This window comes from Indicator indicator, chromosome 20 (genome assembly GCF_027791375.1).
Source record: "Indicator indicator isolate 239-I01 chromosome 20, UM_Iind_1.1, whole genome shotgun sequence".
NCBI classification, from domain to species: domain Eukaryota; kingdom Metazoa; phylum Chordata; class Aves; order Piciformes; family Indicatoridae; genus Indicator; species Indicator indicator.
In genome coordinates, this window is record NC_072029.1 from 7727629 (window position 1) to 7749189 (window position 21561).

Sequence of the window (21561 nt, forward strand, 5' to 3'; positions counted from 1 at the left end):
CAGGCCTATTATTCTTGTATTCATTAATCCAGTCATGCAGAATGTGAGCATGTGGGACAATTATCTACAAAGTTTTTGCAGCTGAGGTCAAAAAATGGTGTGTGTAGGCTTCTGCTCTCAAAGTTCCAAAGTGCTTCTGGCAAATGGCATGGAATCATAGAATCATAGAATCACTCAGGGTTGGAAGGGACCACAAGGATCAGCCAGTTCCAACCCCCCTGCCATGGGCAGGGACACCTCACACTAGATCAGGCTGGCCAGAGCCTCATCCAGCCTGGCTGCAAACACCTCCAGGGATGGAGCCTCAACCACCTCCCTGGACAACCCATTCCAGGCTCTCACCACTCTCATGGGGAAGAACTTCTTCCTCACATTCAGCCTGAATCTCCCCACTTCCAGTTTTATTCCATTCCCCCTAGTCCTATCACTACCTGATATCCTAAAAAGTTCCTTGCCAGCTTTCTTGTAGGCCCCCTTCAGATATTGATATATATATATACACACATATATATATATATATATATATATATATATATATATATATATACACCACAATGTATCCAAACAAAATCAATAAGACTGGTGAATTAAGTTTATTTAAATTAATTTTTGGGTTAGGGTTAAGGGTTAAGTTTAGGTTTAGAGTTAGGCAAGAAGCCAGTCCAAATAATTTCCAGTCATAGAATGGTATCTTCACATTTTCAACTCTGTGTGCCCTGAGAATTTGGAGTTGCTGGTCTTTGTGAACATTTATAACCCACTGGAGGTGAGAACTGTGTTTATATTTGAAGGGAGAGCATCAGAGAAAATAGTGAACAATGAACAATAATGACCCAGCAGATGGGCATGTCTGGTACACATCTACATTTCTGCATATGCAAGAGTTCTCTGTATCCCACCACCTTGCAACAGAGTTCCATTTATGGCAGCATCCCATTCTCAAAATAAACATGACATCTGGAAGCTACCTAAGACACAACCAGTTTTGGCCTATCAGTACTGGGCAGAGAGTCCAGAACTTGAAGGTGTCCTGGTACCAAAGGAGCAGACATAGGAACACCTGAGGGGCAGGCAGAGCAGTGTGATGCTCACCTGCCTCTCAAGTAACTTCCTCCATTGAATGGTAACTATGGCAACCCCTGGGAGAAATCTGGAAAGGAGAAAACACTGAGAGCTGCAGAAGAGATGGGCTTTCTGTTCTTCATTAGCATCCAGCTTGCCATTCCACTTTTGTTTTCCTTCATTTCTCATGAATGATCCTTTTAACACAAAATTTCAGACTGAAGCTTTTTAAACCTTCAACAGAAATAATTTTGAAATACTTTATTTTATCTGTTAAAATGCAAAGGTATTGAATTCTAAGTGAAAAAAACTTCAGAATTCAAACAGGAGATTGGTAACTCTACATTTTTCTTTTCTTTTCTTATTATGTGAACAAGATCTTTTTCTCTGACAATTTCCACCTTAGGAACTCTTTTTTTCTCAGTTTTTATTTGTTAAACACTTTTGCCGCAAGAAATGTTAAGTGTTAAAATTATTTGGGAATGGTTTGTTCTGTGAGAATAATGTTTGAGAATTATTATTTGAGAATTATTTGGTTTATGTCTACCTAATGATGATATACTAATCCTCAGTGGCCTTAGGATATGCCTAGGATATATTAAGTCTTGTGTTGCTCTGATCTATAAACAATGAGAATTCAGCTGCAGAGGGGCAGTCAGTTTTGATCATTAACCAGGACTCAATAAATCATATCATAAAGTAGCCAAAACATGGAGTTCTAAACCATTCAAACTTCTGAATCATAGAATCCTAGAATGGCTCAGGTTGGAAGGGATCTCAGACATCATCTACTCCAACCTCCCTGCCACAGGCAGGGATATCTCTCAACTAGACTTGGCTGCTTAAGGCTTCATCCAGCCTGGCCTCAGGGAGGAGGCAGCTACAGCCTCCCTGGGCAACCTATTCCAGTCTCTCTACCCTCATGCTGAAGAACTTCTTCCAAAGATCCAGTCTGACCCTGCTCTCCCTCAGCTTCAAACCATTCCCCCCCCCCCCCCACCCCGTCCTGTCTCTAGACACCCATAGAAGAAGTCCCTTTCTGCAGTCTGCATTCAAGTGGATGCAGACATGGTATCTTTTTCACACAGGGATTGTGTTTAATGCAATATAGCTACTGTTTCTGTGATCTGAAAGGTCAGCTTGCCATCTACCATGGGCAGGCACATCACATTTTATGCTGCTTTGCCCTGCCTTTGCCAAGAGAAAATGTTAATGCTACTCTTACCCCAATACCTGTGCCCCACTCATCATCATTCAAATGAGAAAACACAGGCTTAGTGTCAGACATAAGGAGGTCCTGTGGTCACAGGCCCAGGTTATGCACCACTCTGTCAGCTCACTGTCCCCAGACATACCACTTAACTCTATGAGGAAAGATAGAAATGTCTAACATTTTGCTGTGCTTTTTTTCCTCTGCTGGAGACCCAGGTAGCAGAGATCCCCAGCACCGAGCAATCAGCTGAGAGGTTTTCCCAGTGGTACTGGGGATTGAATCCTTTTTGCATGGTGCAGTCAAGAAAGGGAGATTTAACCTGCAGAAAACTCTAGCTTCCTCACAATGGATCTGCTTTATGTTATCTAAGCTCAGGCTGTGATTCGCTGTGGGGAAAAGATTGTGAAGTAAGGAGAGGAAAGGGTAAACCAGACAAAATAAATGAATAAAATGGAAAGGGATTACATATACAGTCTGGTGATGAGGTCTTTGCCATTACAGAGCCTATGTGACCTTTAAGACAGATTGACTTGACTGGTTGCCTGAACAAGTTTCCACCCTGCAGTTCTGAGTCCACTTAAATGCTTAGTAGCTCATTTTAAAACAAACCTGCCATGCCCCCAGCCTCTGAAGCTGGTGTGCATGCTGGGTGAACAGACTGTGCCCTGGAGGCACCCTTGACAGTGACCTGCTTTGCAAGCAGGTCAGAATAGTTACCTGCCCAAGAGGCACTGTCTCATTGATTCATCTGCCTCTAAACAGATGTACCAGATATCTGTTTGAGAAGCACCTGTTCTTCAAGCATTGAAAACTGAACAGATATTTAGTTCACCTGGGAAGCAGTCAGCCATGGATGATGACTTTAGCTTCCAGCAGGTAGGAGCATGTGAATCTCTCTGAGGAGCAATGCAGACAAAGAATCTACTCCTTATGGGGATCTAAGGCAATTATTAGAGACACTTCTAAAAACTATGCCCTCCAGGCACCTGCCCACACACAGGCCTCATTTTTCTGTTTTGTTTCCAATGTTTTCTGTTAAAATGTTACATATATTAACATGACACTAGTGAATGTATGCAGACATTAATTTTCATAACTAGAAACCCACATCATTGTTTTTGTTTTGCTGATCTTTTGCTCCTTGGGCTTCAAAGATTGTATGATGATATATGAAAGAATTTGCCAGCTTCAAAGATGCACCCAGATATTCCAAAGGATCTGGATCCTACTGGGCACACAAGATTCTGAGAAGAAAATGAAACAATTGAATTAGAGCCTATGAATGGTATTAGCTACAGCAACATTTGTTCTAAAACAAAACCTGAATTTTACTTTGGGAAAGCTGAGACACTGAGCCTAGGTAGCAGAGATGTAAGAGTCTGCTGCTGCTGTGGCATGGAGGATAAAGTCAGAGGATTAACTACCGAGTGTGAGTATGGCAGAGAAGCCCAAGGAAGTGTCATGCTTCCTCATACAAAAGAGGCTGAGTTGCTGAAGTTTGAACTACTTTCTTTCAGAAGATTATGTATTTCACAGGACCAAAACTGGTTGTCTCTGCTATTTACTGAAGAGCAAATCCAAAGTCTGAGTGACTTGAGAATTCCTTTACTGAAGTTAAGAAGTCTTTGATGATCTGCAGCTAAAGGATTCAGTGTTTAGCCATCAGACTTATAATAGTCTTGAAAGAAAATAAGTGACAGAGGAAGCCAAGCTAGACTTCTGTTCTGCTTTTGTGATCTTCCACTAAGGTTTAGTCAGCTCACATTCTGCCTAGGGCAGCCCTTGGAACAAGCCAGCCACATCCAGATGTGTTGCCTTCTTTTCTGTGGCCCTGAGCACAGAAAGGACAACCCAATTCTAAACCATTTATGAACTGCTAAAAACAGCTGGCAGTTTGACCCCTTTTATCCTTGGCTTTTGGTTTCTGCTATGACAAAGGGCAAATAGAAGAGGAAGATTAAGTCACACACATTTATATGTGGGCTATATGTAAAATGAGCAAATGAAATCTCTGAACCTAAGGTTCTTCTGGCAAATGATGACTGTTCTTTGCAGAATCAAATGTGTGCAAGCTGATTTAAAGAAGGCTTTTGTTAAAACTTAAAATGAGAAATTGTTGAAAAGTCCAAATCCTGTACATAGAATAGAGGGTAAAACATCAAGCAAATTGAAGTAGAAGCTTCTCATTTATAATCAGTTTTAATCACATCCAATACTCTAAATCAGATTAAAACTGGACATTAATGGTTTCAAATTAAACTATGCTTCCCTCCATCCCACATTATCAGGTTTGAAATGTCATTGTTTTGGTCACACAGCTGTGTGCTCTATAAGAAGGGAGATCATTCTGATGCAAAGAAGGTCGTTCATTAATAACAGTGATTGCAAGGGACAGGATCAGCAGTCTCTGTTGTTGGAAGCATCAGAGACAAAAGGATGCAACAAAGTCTCTGTTTCAGAAGTAAGAGGAATATACCCAGCCAACAAATGCCTCAGTACCTCTTCCCATGGCTGTTTCTTGGGACAAGGCTATACAACCTAGCACAAAGAGAGCAAAATATTTTGACTAGAAGTATATGAAATAAGCTTTGTCCCTCTAGAAACAAACATGTTTGTGTCTACTCTGCAGGTTTAGCATTTCCTCTTGCTGCAGTTATCATAGCTTTGGTCTAGAAAAGAACACTAAAGTGAAGAAAAGCCTTCCAGTGTCAGCATAGGGGGGAAAAAGGTGGATCTTGTTCATGTTTAACATGGCAAAGATTTTTTTCTCATCTGCTTTCACTAAATCAGCAGCTCTGCCATGAAGCAAGTAGTACCTAACACAGGTTCTGGGTGCTGGCATGCAAAGCTTCTCATGGTTTCCACACTGTTCTTGCATCTGGCAGAAGCAGTCCTGTTGATTATAGAATCATAGAATTGTTTCAGTTGGAAAATACCTCCAAGATCACCCAGTCCAACCATCAGCCCAACACCTCCATGGCCATTAAACCATGTCCTCAAGTGCCATGGCCACAGCTTTATTGAACACCTCCAGGGATGGTGACTCCACCACCTCCCTGGGCAGCCTGTTCCAATGCCTGACCACCCATGCAACAAAGAATTTTTTCCTAATCTCTAACCTAAACCTCCCTTGGCAAAATTTCAAGTCATTTCTTCTCATTCTATCACCTGATACTAGAGAGAAGAGCCCAGCCCCCACCTCACTGCAACCTCCTTTCAGGGAGCTGTACAGAGCAATGAGGTCTCCTCTCAGGCCCCTTTTTTCCAGGCTGAACACCCCCAGCTTGCTCAGCTGCTCCTCACCAGCCCGGCTCTCCAGACCCTTCACCAGCTTTGCTGCCCTTCTCTGGATGCACTCCAGCAACTCAATACACCTCTTGGATATTGAGGGACCCAAACTCAATCAAATATTCAAGGTGCAGCCCTGAATTGCGTTTTATTTTCTGAAGTGTTGATTGAGTTTGTTCATTTTTGCGTGAAGGCCAAGCAAACCATGAACTGCAGTTGTGCATTATGAAAGATTTATGGAAAATAAAGTTATTTTAAAATCCCCTCCTTTCACCACCACCTCCTCCCCTTTCCCACCCACTCTTTTTTCCCCTCAAATCCCAGAGCACCTGGGCTCTGTTGGAGTCTCCTCCCACCCCAGGTGCAGCCACTTTGCCCTCTCTGGCCACTGCCTTTTTTAATCCCTGTCAGGAGAGGCAGAATCTCCAAGCTGAGCCCATCTGGGCTGAGGATCCTCTTCTCATCACTGGTGAGTCCCCATCTGACTTGGGGGGGGGGGGGGAGATGACAAAGGCTGGGGGGCCTGGTGGCCCCCCAGCTAGGTAGGAATAGGGTTGATGATCCATCCAATATCATCAATGTGTGCTGGCTGATCCTCCTTACTAGGGCTGAGCTCCTCTGTGTGCTGTCTTGGCTGGTGGAGGGTCTTGCTCCTGGTTCTGGGATGGGTGTAAAAATGGTGGAGTTGGAGCCTTCCCACAGCAAAGTGCTACAGGGGGTCATTTGAAATGAAGGGGAAAACCATGCCCTGTGGTTTGTCCTGTAGTTCCAGTTACAATATATGTGTGCTGTAAAAATTCCCGAACCACAACGCGGGAGTGTTTTCCTCTAGGCTCTTTCTTTAGTATGAGATGTCAAAATTGCTACCAACCAAAAGTGAAATTTATTTCTTTTAACATATTAGCTCATTTCTGATGGACAGCTTGCCTTTACATTGAGAAAATTAAGATGACAGGGACAAATCTCTTCTTCCTTCCACTTTTTCTGCTCTACAGAAGGTAAGAACTGAGTCCTTCTTGCTGCCACCAGGACTCATGATCCAGTAAACATACCTGTTGCACACATTCACTGAACAGTGATGTCCAGATATCAAGAGGACTTGGGCACTCCATCTTTCCTGTAAATCAAGCCTTAATCTTCTACAAGTCATTTGATGCATCTCCAGTATTGTGCACTGCTGCCAAAAGACAGAATTATTTCCCAGGACTGAAATGCTTACTGCAAAATCTATTTTAATTTTAGTTGGGGATCATGGAATAGTTAATCATTCTCTTTTTCACTTTCACAAAACATTTTTCTTATTTCTTTTTTCAAGTAATGTTCAAGAATTTCGCACCTGGAACTTCCTGAAGAAACAAGAATGACTAAATTCTTTGTATATTGTTTTATTGGGGTAAGTTTATTAAAGCAATCTAGACTCTCCAGTTTCAAAGGTCTTAGATGACAACAAATATTGTCTTATCTCTTTGGCCCTGCTGTCTAGAACAATACATTTCTTTGCAGGGATTATACACTGTTTTCTATCTCAGTGTGAGAGTATCACCCAACTTCATACAGCACTTGTCTTAATCAATGTCAAAAGAATGAAAACATAACAGAATCAATGACTTGTCCTTCCTAAAGGGCTCTCTTGTTTGTGACAGTGTTTCCAGGCATATTTATTCTACCTTATCTGTGAGTCTATGGCAAGAGTCAAGAGAAGCATTTGTCAGGAACAATTTATTACCATTAACTAAGTCAAAGCAATAACAAGAAAAATATCTACGGCTGTTGCAGAGATTCTCACTGGCATTTTGATTCCACAGCAGTTCAATGCTTTCCAACATTTTATATATTTTTTTTTTTTCCTTTTCTGTGAATATTGTCTTACAGAGGCAGTTTCTGTTGAGTTTCTGTATGAGAGTGGTGGGACTCTGGAACAGGCTGCCCAGGGAGGTTGTGGCTGCCTCCTCCTTAGGGATGTTGAAGGTCAGGTTGGATGAGGCCTTGAGCAGCCAAATCTAGTTGAGAGGTGTCCCTGCCCGTGGTGGGGAGGTTGGAGTAGATGACTATAAGGTCAAAACATAAGTCAAAGCTGTAGGAGAAAGTGAATGGCCCAGCTTCCAAGTCAAGGAATTCCAACATGACTACATCTCTGAACTGAAATATCTCCAGTGAAAGGGAATGAAGGGAAGCCATCCAGCTGATCTGCAGGAGATTCAAATGGAAGGTGCAGGTTAAAATCCCTTCAGACTAATGAAGGTATGGAATTAAACCCTGCTGCATGCTTGCCAAATACTCTGACATTGAGATAGAGGAATGAGAAGGAATGATTTGCATGTTCTAAATGAAACCATTCATTGCTATTTTTTTTTAATATCCTTCTGATCATAAATCAATGGATTCACAGACAAATAAATAAGTAGAGCAAGGAGAATATTCGTCCAAACACAACAGGTTCTTCTTTTTTAAATTATTTTTTTTTCCATTTAAGAAAAATATGAGTGGAAAAATAAGCTTAGTTGCAGTCAAAATCATTTTTTGGTCTTTTTCTGGAAGTACCTGTTAAGTCTGACTATTGTTATGAAAACACATCAATGGACCTGCCTGAATGGAAGCACTTTGCCCTGAGCAGCCTAAGGCTTGCTATAACAGGGCTTCGAAATGATGCCACTTTGGAGAAATATTGTCACAAAAGACCAGCCTCAGCTCTGAGAAATATTCACAGGACATGAGATCTGTCACATTCTTCAAAACAACACAAAGGACAGGGTTATTTTTTGAGACATTGTAGGCATTAATATTTTCCATATTTTCTGTTTTTTTTCGTTTCCTACAGGAAGAAAGTTCTCTAAGGTGGGCTAGTGTAAGAATTGCTTCTGGAAAAAAAAAAAAAAAACCAGCCCTGAACAAAACAGAGTCCTAACTTACAATTTTTTTCCTACCTTGTTTCTTTCTCTTTCCCCCCTCCTCTTTCCTTCCCCCTCCTTTCTGCCCAACCCCCCCCCTTCCCCTCAATGAGGAAAAAGGTTAGGATTTGAGTTAAGAAGCAATTTTGCTTTTAGAGTCTGTTTCAGCTCCATACTGTGATAGTGAAGAAACAGATGAGGAAGCAAGCAAGAAGAAAAGGAAAAACCTGAAAGAATGGAGAAATTTGAAAAGCCAAAATGCACACAGGCTGGAAGAGTTGGTTGGCATTTAACAGAGCTTTAAGATGAGCACAGGGGTGCCATGTTTGACTGCCTTCACTCATTTATTTGTCACAAAGGCATTACATTCTTCCAAGAGAGCTTTGCCTTCCTAACAGGTTGCATCCCTAGTCCATTTAAAATGCAACTGGGTAATGACAGCAATTGTCTCCACCCACCTGTTCTGCACTTAGGCCACAGGATCCATCCCCCTCTAGAGGCACTGCAAATGGCAGTCTGTCCATTCCTCAGATCTCATAGGTTGCAATTTGACACATTAAATTAAAATGCCATCCACTTCAGTCTATGTTAACACAGCAGGCTGTGATGTGTGTGACTCAGAGCCCTACCATGATGATGATGCTGCTCTAAGCCTCAGCTAGCAGAGATTTTATTTTATACAGCTTGGAACTCAGTTCTTAAAATGGCCATTTCTATGTCAGTTTTACTGGGCAGCTTAATTGAAAAAGCATGAAAGCTTTGTGGCACGAAGCATGCTTTTTTAACATCCATTTCATATTCCCTTCCTTTGCACAGAAGTCAACTTATCTGCACCGTGCACCCAGCAGTGCTTATGAATGGCAGAAAGCAAACAGCTGACATCAGCCACCAGTAGCTGACATTGTCAAAGATACCAGAGATCATCAAAACATAGCATTTCCCTGCCAAGCCCCTGCCAAATGCCTACTTGGCTTCTTATCATCTGTCCTCCTTAGATGTTCTCAAACAGGATATTGAGGTGTTTAAACTCACTGCATGCACACAAGCTATTTTAAAGAGGAATAGGAAATTCTGCTTCCAAAGAGGTTCTCGCTTGTGCTGGAATCCTAGTAGAGCCCTTTCCACCTTCCCTTGTGAATATTCTGCTATTCCAGCTGAGGAAACTGTGTTAGCTCCATTCCGCCTACTCTTAGAAAACTACAGTGTTGAAAGGAGCTTGCTTAGATGTACACTGATGAGTTGCCTCTATTTTTGAATTTCTGGAGTATACATATGCAAGGTTCAGTAGCAGCATTTAGTGAAGCTTCACTTGCTTTGCAAATGAAAAAATCTTTCCTTTAACATGGTGTTGAGCTTCAATGCAGAAATACAGGACAAAGGAATATGTATTACAGAGTATCTTATTTGGTAATTATATCATTACACACAATCACAGGATGCCAGGTTGGAGGGGACCCCAAGGATCCAACCTTTCCAGGAACATGCAATCATCTTAGAATCCTAGAATGGCTCAGGTTGGAAGGGACCTCAGAGATCATCTACTCCAACCTCTCCACCATGGGCAGGGACACCTCTCAACTAGACTCAGCTGACCAAGGCCTCATCCAACGTGGCCCTCAATACCCCCAGTGAGGAGGGTAATAGTACAGAAGAAATGAGCTGGCTCAGCACCCTATTAAAATGAGTCTGAAAACTGTCCAGTGTAGGGGAATCCACCACTTCCCTTGGGAGAGGATTCCAGTGTCTGACTGTCCTCATGGGGAAACATGTTCTTCTGGAGTCCAGTGGGAATCTTCCCAGCAGTAACTTGTCCCCACCAGCCCTTGTCTTTTTCATGGGACTCCCTGTAAAAAGGGAGTCTCCATCCCCTTGGTATCTACCCTTTATGTACTGGTCCATGGTAATAAGGTCTCCCCTAAGCCTTCTCATCTCAAGGCTGAACAAACCCAGTCTTCAGTGACATAAGGTTGGACCTTCAGTTGACCTTAAAGTTGACTCATTTTAGACAATGGTTCAGTAACTTGTGAAATGGGCAGCAGAGATTGGGCATGTGGAGTTAAGAAAAAAAACATGCACTCTTGAGCTCTTCACTGAGGCTTCCCCCTTAAATCCAGCCTCACATCCTCCTTAGTGTATTCACAAACAGTCTCAAGTTGCAGGCTAGCTTGCTACTGCAAAAAATGTATTTATTGGTTTCAATAGCATATTCATTTTAGCATATTTATAGGGCTTCTTGCTATACAGGAAAGTGTAATCATGGCTGTATATGCATAATAAACCAATAAGAATATGCAGTTCATCATTTGGCTAAGATAACCATTGCTCAAGGATAATATTCATTGGTTATCTTAAACACCTGTCTTGCAACAAATTCATTGTTTGCATATCGGTCCCCTGAAGGTCACTGGGCTATAAAACTAAGACCTCACACTCTACAGGGGCATTTTACAGCAGATATTCAGCACAGTACAAAATGACAGGAGGCTCACAGTGCTCACACAACTCACCTGAATATGCCCTGTGAATAAAAATGACAAACCTGAAACAAAATAATGGCATAAAGGTCTTCTAAATAATATCCTAAAAAGGTCTGAAAGCAAATTAAAGGTTTTTTTTTATTGTTTCCCTCTTCAAGATAACTCTACCACTAGAGCTGCTCAACTGAGGCAGCTATGTTAGCACTTATAAGCTATATAACTCTGAAGACAACTCCTGGGAAAGCTAGAAGACTTCTGCACTCAGGGCACAAGGATGAGACCTTTTTCTGCTGTAGACCTCTTAGAAATATAGAATTCAGCACTCCAAACGTTACAAGAGTCAGCAGTAAATAGGTAGCTAATATAAAATGTCTGTGCAGACTGACAAGGTCTGGATCCTGCTTGCTGTCTGCTTTTGCTACTACCAATGCTCTCCTCCTTTCTTCTCTCTTCTTGTTAAAAGGCTGTTTAAAAGGCTGTTTAATAGCTGCAGAAGGAAACGACACTCTCACATCCTTGGATCTACAGCTGCCTCATTTCAAATTCTCCAGCAAAGAAATTCTTAACTGTTCTCTTCCAGCTGCTTTTATTCTTCTTTATTATGCTAATGCTCTGTGAAAAGATGTCATGCAGGATCAAAGAATTCTGTGCATACAATTTATACTAAAAATAGGTTTTTTTTTCAACTTGAAGTTTAAAGTAACTTTCCCCTTGCATTAATGTACAAACTTAAGAGTGAGAACAGCTATGTGACTGCATGTGGGTGAATCCAAAAAAGGGACAATGCCACAGAGGACCAGAGAGGTGCTTCTGGTTCAGGTTTCAGCTGTGGCAGAATTGTTACCTAAAACTAGCAAAATCTTTGATTTGGATAAGGAATCTGAAAATATTTCCTTAAACCATAAGGATCTCCTATTAACCAGCAGGCAGGGATGGGAAACAAATTTGTTATCCTGGAGAAAAACATGACAGTGGAAGCCAAGAGAATAAAAGCAAATGAATCCTAAAGATGGCAAAATGTTGCTGCATGATAGTTGACATGATGTATTCCAGAGGCAAGGTAGTGACTCCAATCAAAAAATATATTAAAGAATAATTGAAAAAAAGAAACCAAAAAGAGGAAAAGATAAAACTCTGGATTTCTTGACCCATAGAAGCCAAAATTTTCTTTGCCATGTTTTAAAACATTCTATGGAATAATCTCCCCCCACATTGGAAATAAAGATATCTCTGGAAGTTATTGTGATTGCAGATTATTGTCACTGCATAAGTGGGGAGAGTTTGATCACTGAGAGCTCAGTCTCATGCTACTATCACATGGAACATATTAATCAATTTTTCTTTTTTTTTTTTCTTTTTGTGTGTGTGTGTGTTGGTTTGGCAGAGGGTGGGTTGGGTTTTGATTGTGTTTTGTTTTCCTTTTGTTTGGGTTTGGGAATTTTTTGTTTGTTTTTTTGAAACTAGTGAAGAACTTCAAAAAGCTTTCAAATAAAAGGAGAAAAGATGATGAGGAAGGTGGAATCAGAGAACAGAATTGTAAAATTGGTTGGAAAAGAACTCTAAGATCAGAGGCCAGAATATTTGTCTTCTGTGTGTTGAAGGAGGATGAAGGGAGCTGATGGGGGTGGACAATAACTGCTAACATGCATTGCAATGAAATAATTGTGGCAATAAAGCACTTTGGTTGTTGAAGAAGTCAGTGGTGAGGGTCGGCTTCAGTATTTCTGCTATGAAGGAATGTGCAATACTGACAAAGGGAGTTTGCAGCAGAGCTCATCCAATCTTTGCAAAAGCTCTGAAGGTGCCACCATTGAAACACCACAGCTGCTTGAACATTGCTATAAAGGCCAGGTTTCACTGCCTGAGAGCTGTTAAAAGCAGATCTCTCTGGAACTCAGCCACTGTAACGGTCATAAGAAGGCTCAGTCCTTCCACAAGTATCGTATTAAACCCACAATGATAAGTCATAACTTAAATTTGATATCACAAAGGGGCAATAAAAAAATGACAGCTCTGAAATCCTGCCTGTGAAACAGGTATTTTTTTATGGTTTAAGAGAATGAGGCCAGTAACAAAATTACAATAAACATCTGATGGCTACATTATCTTTACACAATAAGCATGGGACTATTAAAATTACCTGAGGGCAGGGGAACCACCTAGCTTCAGGTTTAGAACTAATTTTGATGTAAAAATAATGTTACACTGGGTAACCTTATAAAAAGTAATACATATACAATTTACTCAGGGTGATACCCTGGGGAATAAGTCTATTATCTGCATCTCTGTAAATATCAGGAGTCTGTGGTTTAAACTAAAGTGCAGTGTCAGATCAGTGACAACCCTTCATGAGAATAAAATTAATCAAAAAACTGATATATATATATATATATGAAAGCATCATTCATATCCACCATAAAATTCTGTGTCTGCAAAATCTTGTGGATATATATGGGAAAAAGTCATAGATCTGATGAGGACCCTTAGCAAAGAAATTTGGACTACACTGCTCTTAATTACTTTCCAATTATGATCATTGCACAAAATGAAATGTGTTTTTTTCTCTAATGGTCTTTTCCAATGTTCTTTCCCAAATATGTTAAATCATAACACACCTACCCACAAGATCTTAATTAAACTCTTGACTATTTACTAGAGGAAGGGAATGTGCCCAGAGACAACTATGAGAAAGATTTATTGTGCCAAAAGTCATTCTTGTAGAATGGCTCAACTTGGAAGGGACATCAGGGCTCATCTCCTCCAACCTCTTAACCAGACTTGGCTGCTCAAGGCCTCATCCAACCTGGCATTCAGCACCCCAGGGGAGGAGGCAGCCACAACCTAGGAATTTTTTTTACTGTGTCTAATAAATGGCTGCAAGAGAAGCTGAACATAAATTTTGTGGATGCGTGTGAATGTTTAAAGATCAAATGAAGTACACTCTTTACTTTTGTGTAGCTTGTGGGAAGGAGTAGAGGGAAATGAGAAATGAGATAATAGTTAAAGATAAAAGTTGTTATAGTTACAAAGTATTTAGCAAAAATTTGCTAAGACTGATTTTGTTATTAACGCAGTGGAGTGGTGGTTAGGGGAATAAAGAAAGGCAGGGCCCTTGATTTATACAAATGTGAGCTGAAATGTAGCTCTGAGATGATCATATTTCAAGACTTCAAATCTACCTTAGAGGGTTGCCTGCCTGAAGTAGCACATACACATCTCAAAGCTTTTTGCACGCTCTAAAGGAAAAGATGCCTCTTTTGCTATTTCCCTCATGTTCATTGCTTCATAGATTGCTTTAGATTGGAAAGGACCTTGAAGATCATCTGGTTCCACCCCTCCTGCTACGTTCACTAGACCAGGTTGCTCAATGCCTCAGTGTTGTTGGGAATGTTGCCCTCAGTATTGATAGGAATCAAACTCAAAGTTTACTTTGTTTATGGAAAAAAGAGCCACTACATATATTGAGCAAAAGAACTTGCACTGCTGTCACCTATGACCAGTAACTAATGTTAAAAACCCTTTTTCTTCTGTGATGTGCAGTCCAAATAGATCTAACAAGTTTTGTCTAGCATCTGTCTTTTGGAGACTTGCTCAAACCAGATCTACAAGTCATTATTATATGCTAAATTATCTGTTAAATATGACATGAAATCAGCATCTGGGGAGAACCTGTGACTGGTGAAGATTTGCTAGACTTTGTTGAATGTTCCTTGCCAAAGATTCAGTTTAAGACATTGACAGAAAAAAAAAAAATAAAAATGAATGAACTCACTGTCTGGCATCCATTATTGCAGATTATGAAAGTCACATATTTTGTGTCTATTCTGTAAGCTTAGATTTTCACAGAGTTTAATTACTCTGATTCATCTACCCATTTTCACTTGGTTACTACCAGATGCTATCTGTCTCTAGATCAGCTAGAAGAACTGTGAATTAAAAATTCAGAGGGAATTGGATAATCATTATTTTCACAGTTGTGGCTTGAATGAATTAAAGCAGATTGGCTGCTATTTTTACAGTAATTTTTACATATCTTTCATTTTGGTAGTCTATATAACTACCAGCACTACTTCTGATTAGGAAATAAACATTTTTCCTCTCTCCATCTTTCTACCTGATCTAGAGCAATACTTTAACATCTCCTTGACTTTGTGAGTATAGAAAGAGGATTGAGTATGAACACTTTGGATTTGTAATTCAAGATGTGTCCCTATGGTTGGATTTTTCTTCCATTTTGCCAGATTACTGTTGAAGCAAGGGTTCATCTTGAAATAAAATAGTGAATTGCAGGATGTGAGGCTGACACATGACTTGTGCTAGATCACACAACAGTCATTCAAGAGATTGCAGAAGGCATTAGCCTGCTCCACACCTCACCCCAAAGTTATTGCATGGTGCTGTCAGCAGAAGGGAATGACATTTGTCCTTCAGGCACTCACTTCAAATAAATCCACTCATGATTTTGGATCATTTACTGAACTGAGTGAGGAAGCAGAAGACAGATTGACATCTCCTTGTGCTGACTGCAGTGGGAGGAGGACACAGCCTGATGAGTGAGTCAGTCTCTTCTAGAGGAACAGAGCAAGCAGATAAGAGTAGTTACAACCTTGCTTCTGTCAAAGCACTTATTTACCAGATATTCAGTAATGTCCAGTACTTGTCTTCCTTCTTCATCACTATTCTGATGAATTTCCATGCTCTCTGCAAATGCCACCTTTTCCTCATGTCTGAGACACACGGAACTAGAAAACTATGGCACTAAAAATATTTTACACATATGTGATACATGATACTATACCATTTTTAATTGCTTGAGCAGAGGAAGGGGGTAGAAAGCACAGGTTGCTGGATGAACTTTTCTCTTCAAATTCTATTGCTCATTGCTATGGTGTTGCAACATGTTGAGGTAATCTGGTTAGTTCGTTGAACACAAAATTCCTGTTCACTTAGGGATAGGAAAACCATTGCCACAAGACCTATTTGCTAGTTCCTGGGCACCAACCATGAGCTGCAGGTGAAACTAAGAAATAAAAGTGTATAAATTAGCCATCTCTAAGAAGGACAGCCAACTTTTCTGGTATTGTCTTCATTAAACCAAAGGGACTGCATTACACCTGACAATAAACCATGTTTTAAGGAATTAATTGCCCATATGCTGAGTTGCACAGAACTAGCAGAGCTCTCTGCTACAGCACCATCTGCTGACAGATCTTTTACCCAGTTAAAAAACAGTAAATGGAGAAAAAGGAAAAAAAAAAAAAAAAAGAAAGAAAAACCTCTCAACAGCACTGCATATGTGTTCCCAGTAACCCTCACAACACTGTGTGACACATTTCAAAAGAGGATCAGACATTTATAAATTAGACTATCATGCACAGTTCCACTGACTAGGATAACAATTACAGGGACAAGTAATGCTCATGCTTTGTAGCATTAGTTGAGCAACAGACAGAATCAAAAAGCAATTTCCTTCCATGGTTAAATTTTGTGTGCATGCCAAGGACTTCGTGCTTTCCTCTGAAGCATGCAACCATTGCCTCAGGCAGGATGCTGGATTAGATGGGCCATTGGCTCTGTTCTGTTATGGCAATTCTATTGTTCTTAGCCCCTGTGCCAATGAAATATGGAAGCACACCATCTAAATTACATTTGATATATACACTGTGTCACACTTCAAACCAGTGAAGCAACACGGGCAGGGTGATTCATGTGGAGAATGTGCTTGAGTTGCTTTAGACATGAGGAAAACAGAATCAGAGCTAGGTCTACAACCTAGTGCACACAGCAGGATTTGGCAGCCTGTGATGGGTTTTGTCCATATGGAAGGGAAAAGAGTACTCGAGTGCTATCAATAAAAACAACACAACGTGTCTGTTTCTGAGCAGCATGCCTCACCAAGCTGCTGTTCCTGGGTGCAAGTGTAAACACAGAAGCTGATACTCCCAGTAGAAAAGATATTCACAGACTTCTTTGTTGCTATTCAATGACTAAAAAGATTCCGAAGCTTCTCAGAGGCAAAATTTCCTTCTGATTTCATGAAGCATTCTGTTCTCCAATGGCTTTGTAAAGATGCCAAAGGAAAAAGAAAAAAAAAAAAAAAAGGTTAAAAAAAGCAGCAAATAATCTTAGGCAATTCTTACTGATTGTAACGAAAAGAATTCTCCCCGTTGTCTTTAGAACCTGCAAAACATATATATATATTTTAATTTTTGGAATATGGAGAACCTATTGGAAGATTTTACCTTAAAAAAACTAAGATGATAAACTGTATAGACTTTAAGAGGTGAAGTAGAGCCTGGAACAGGCCTGACTTGTGTGTTCCTAGCTATTGATGTATAAAATATTGATAGAATTGGCCTTTGACTTGTGTGTACAGACATTTAGACCTGGTGGCAATAATGTTTGAGGTCTGTGACTCAGTAATCATTTGTTTGTCTGCCACAGCATGAAAACTATTTAGAAGGCTTTCCTTACTGGGATTGCTTTCCAAAGAGATGAGAAACCATAAAATGGTTTGGCTTAGAAGGGACCTCCAAAGGTCATCTAGTCCCACCCCCCTGCAGTCAGCAGGCACTTCTTCCACTGGATCAGATTGCTCAGAACCTTCTTGAGCCTGACCTTGAATATATCCAGGGATGGGGCCTCAACTATCTCTTTGGACAACCTCTTCCAGTGTTCCACCCACCCTCATGGTGCAGAACTTGTTCCTAACACCCAATCTCAGTCTGCTCTTCTCTCATTTCAAACCATTGCTCCTCATCCTGTCCCTGCAGGCCTTTGGAAACAGGTCCCCTGCAGCGTTCTTGTAGCCCCCTTCAGGTACTGGCAGGCTGCTATTAGGTCTCCCCAGAGCCTTCTCTTCTCCAGGCTGAACAACCCCAGCTCTCTCAGCCTGACCTCATAGTAGAAGTGCTCCAACCCTCTGATCATCTTCACAGTCCTTCTCTGGACCCACTCCATCAGGTCCATGTCCTTCTTATTGTCTGCCTTTCATCACAATCTTGTGGTTAAATTTAGAGGGAGGAATACTTTTTATAAAAGATATTATTGGTTGAGTTTTGGTTTCATAAGCTGTTATTCACATAGGTCAGTTTCCACTCAGGTGGTTACCAAAATCAGTAGCTACAGTGCAAGGATTCTCCTTCCTGACATTGTTTGTATAACTACAGACCTGTAATATGAGAAGCACTTTGAGTTTTGAGTATTATTCACTACCAGTGTTAGCAGCTTAAGACATGTAAGGCATATTAAGCTAGCATTTTATCTGTAACAAGAAAACTTCAACCATTATTCCTCCTGAGGAGACAGAAGTAGCAGCTAGAAATAGAAGCAAGTTGTGGGTGATGGGGTCAGAGAATCCTGATAGTATTTCTTAGCTTGCCAAATGCTTAACTGCTTCAGCTGGTTTGGGCCATCCAGCCTCCTCCTGGTCTAGAAGTTGGCAGTTACCTGTGTTTGATATGGTAAAGTGCAAAACTGCAGATTTCCAAGGCAGGGATCAAGAAAACCATAGCTCTCAGGGAATATGGGAAACATGACTTGCCCCAGACATATCTAAAGGGAATTTTTTTCATCTAATTTTCCTTTAAATCCAATTTTTTTCCAATTACCTTCTTCAGTTCAGTGATTGTAGGTGAATGCCTCTATTAACTCTTCCTTACAGTCCAGCACTTGTTTTTTCAGTGACCTTTGTGACTGTAGTCTCAACTACAGGAACCCACCCTTTCCAGTTGAAACTGATCTAACATTCAGTTCAAAGTTCTTCACATTTATAGGACATGTTGCTAATTAGGAAAGAAAGAAAAAATACTTTAAGAGAGATTGTGCTTGATTTTCCTATATGCCATCTTGTCCCACACGTAACCTAAAGCAGTATCTTTGTAGCTGGAGCTGTGGAAATAGATTCCTGATGAATCATTTATTTCTACCAAATCAGTCTAAAAGAGAATGTATGACTTCAGATTTATTAAAAAGTTTCCTGATTCTCTTTCTTTTGTATAAAATTTCCATCCACTGCTCAGCAGCTCCCAGTGGAATGCAACATACCTCTTTGCTCTTTTTTTTTTTTGCTGGTCCCCTGCTCACTTACATGGCAATTTTCACCTGTTTCATTTTTGAATTGAATTTGTTTATTAAAATGTATCCCCACAAAAATTAATATCCTGCTTATGATGACTATGTGTAGTCACGGCTCTAAAAAATGCAGCATCAGATTATGACATCAAGAACATCAGAGTCATGAATTTTGTCCTTGCAAAAATGCTAAAAAGCAAGCAAAAACTACTCCTAACAGAGAATAGAGAAAAAAAATGCAAATACGTTTGCCTGCAGATACACAGGAGCTGAGTTCTGCCCCAAATCCAAGTTTTGCTCTCAGCAGCACATCCTTCTTATCTATCTGAATCATCAGAGACAGCTAGGACTTTGAACAGGGAGTCATCAGGTCTTTCAAGTAGATGCTCTCCTTTGGCTTGCTACAAAGAGGTATTGCTGATGCTTAAAAATTCTCCTAAAAGTAGGATGACCCCAAATAACTTGCTCATTACTATATTCAAGTGAAAATCAGGATGACAGTAATTCATTAGGCTCACTGGAATCAAAAAATAGGCCACTGCAATACTTCAGCTATTCATCTTTGGTCTAGACCTAGTCAGACAGTGGAGGAAAATATCCACATCCTTCCCCACTTCATGTTGATGAACGGAGTTTGATAGCTTCAGCCATTGGAGATGGGAAGGAGCTGTGTCAAGGTATCTTATCTCTGGGGGCTATTAGTCTCTGACTTGACATATGCTGCAAGGGATAAAAAAACTAGAAGAAAATACTAAACAATGACATTAGAATCATTTATCACCTACTGCTGTGTGTGGAATAAAAGGATCCTCTTTGAAGATAGTCCATCATGTGCTTCTAGCTGGCTTCTCGCTGTCATATTTTCTCATGACATAATAAATTTAGGAAGATCACATTATGTGAGTAAGTACTGTTATATATCTAAGTATCTACATTGTTCTTTTATTTACAGTCACTTCTGGCCATTTCCTGGAAGAAATTTTTTTTTTTTTTGTTACATTTGCTCTTTGTGGTTTCCTCCTAGCTGTTGTTTTTCCCACTCAGGTACAGAAATTGGAGTTGGTAGTGATGGAAGACTGGGATTATAGAAAAGAAAAGGCATGCAGTATGTTTCCTCCTTACTAGACAAATTCCAAGGAAAACAATATAAATTTCTGTTCTGTAAGGCTACAAAAAAGGTTTAAAATAGGAAATGGATATATACATGTCATATACATTTCCTGTCTATGTATGTGTATATAGATGCACACACACCTGGTTGTACATAGCTGTGCACATATGTACAGCCATCTGTATGCATATGCAGAAACATAGGATCACAGAATCCTAGAATGGCTCAGGTTGCAAGGGACCTCAGAGATCATTTACTCCAACCTCCCCACCACTGGCTGGGACACCTCTCAACTAGACTCATCCAGCTGGCCTTCATCACCCCCAGGGAGGAGGCAGCCACAACCTCCCTGGGCAGCCTGTTCCAGAGTCTCACCACCCTCCCACTGAAGAACTTCTTCCTAAGCTCCAGTCTAACCCTGCTCTCCCTCAACTTCAAACTATTCCCCCTTCCTGCCTCTAGACATCCTTAGGAAAAGTCCCTCTGCAGCCTTCCTGTAGGAGCCCTGAGATGATAGGATGAGTGGCAGTGGTTCAAAATTAGAGAAAAGTAGATTCAGGTTGAATGTTAGGAACAAGTTCTGCACCATGAGGATGGTGGAACGCTGCAACAGGTTGCCCAGGGACATAATTGAGGCTCCATCCTTGGAGATATTCAAGGTCAGGCTCAACAAGGCTCTGAGCATCCTGATCTAGTGGAAGATAACTGCAGAGGAGTTGGACTACAACTTTGGGGGTCTCTTCCAACCCAAACCATTCTGTGATTTTATGTAGACTTATGTATTGCTTTATGTAGAGGGACGTACTGATGTGATGTGATGATGTTATAATATATTACATTGCATTGTATTACATTACATGGTATTATATTACATTGCATTATATTACAGTATCACACTATCACAGTATATCAGATGTTAGAAGGGACCTCAGGAGATCATCAGGTCCAACCCCCCTGCCAGAGCAGGATCACTTAGGGTAGTCCACACAGGAATGCATCCAGGTGGGTTTCGAAAAATCTCCAGAGAAGGAGACTTCACAACCCCCCTGGGCAGCCTGTTCCAGTGCTCTGTCACCCTCACTGTAAAGAAGTTTCTCCTCATGTTGAGGTGAAACCTTCTGTGTTCCAGTTTGAACCTGTTGTTCCTTGTCTTATCACTGTGAACCACCAAAAAGAGCCTGGCCCCCTCCACTTGGCACCCACCCCTCAGATATTTATAGACATTGAAGAGATCCCCTCTCAGTCTTCTCTTCTCAAGGCTAAGCAGCCCCAGGGATCTCAGTCATATGTATCTGTGCATACACAAGCACAACTCTTTAGGAATACTCTTAGTGTGACAAAAATTCTATGAAGTCAGAAAGAGACATCCAGAAGTTTCCTCTGTGCAACAGATTGTATCTGTAGCCCATTTAAAGAGTAGTAAATTAAGAGTTCCCCCAGCAAGACTAG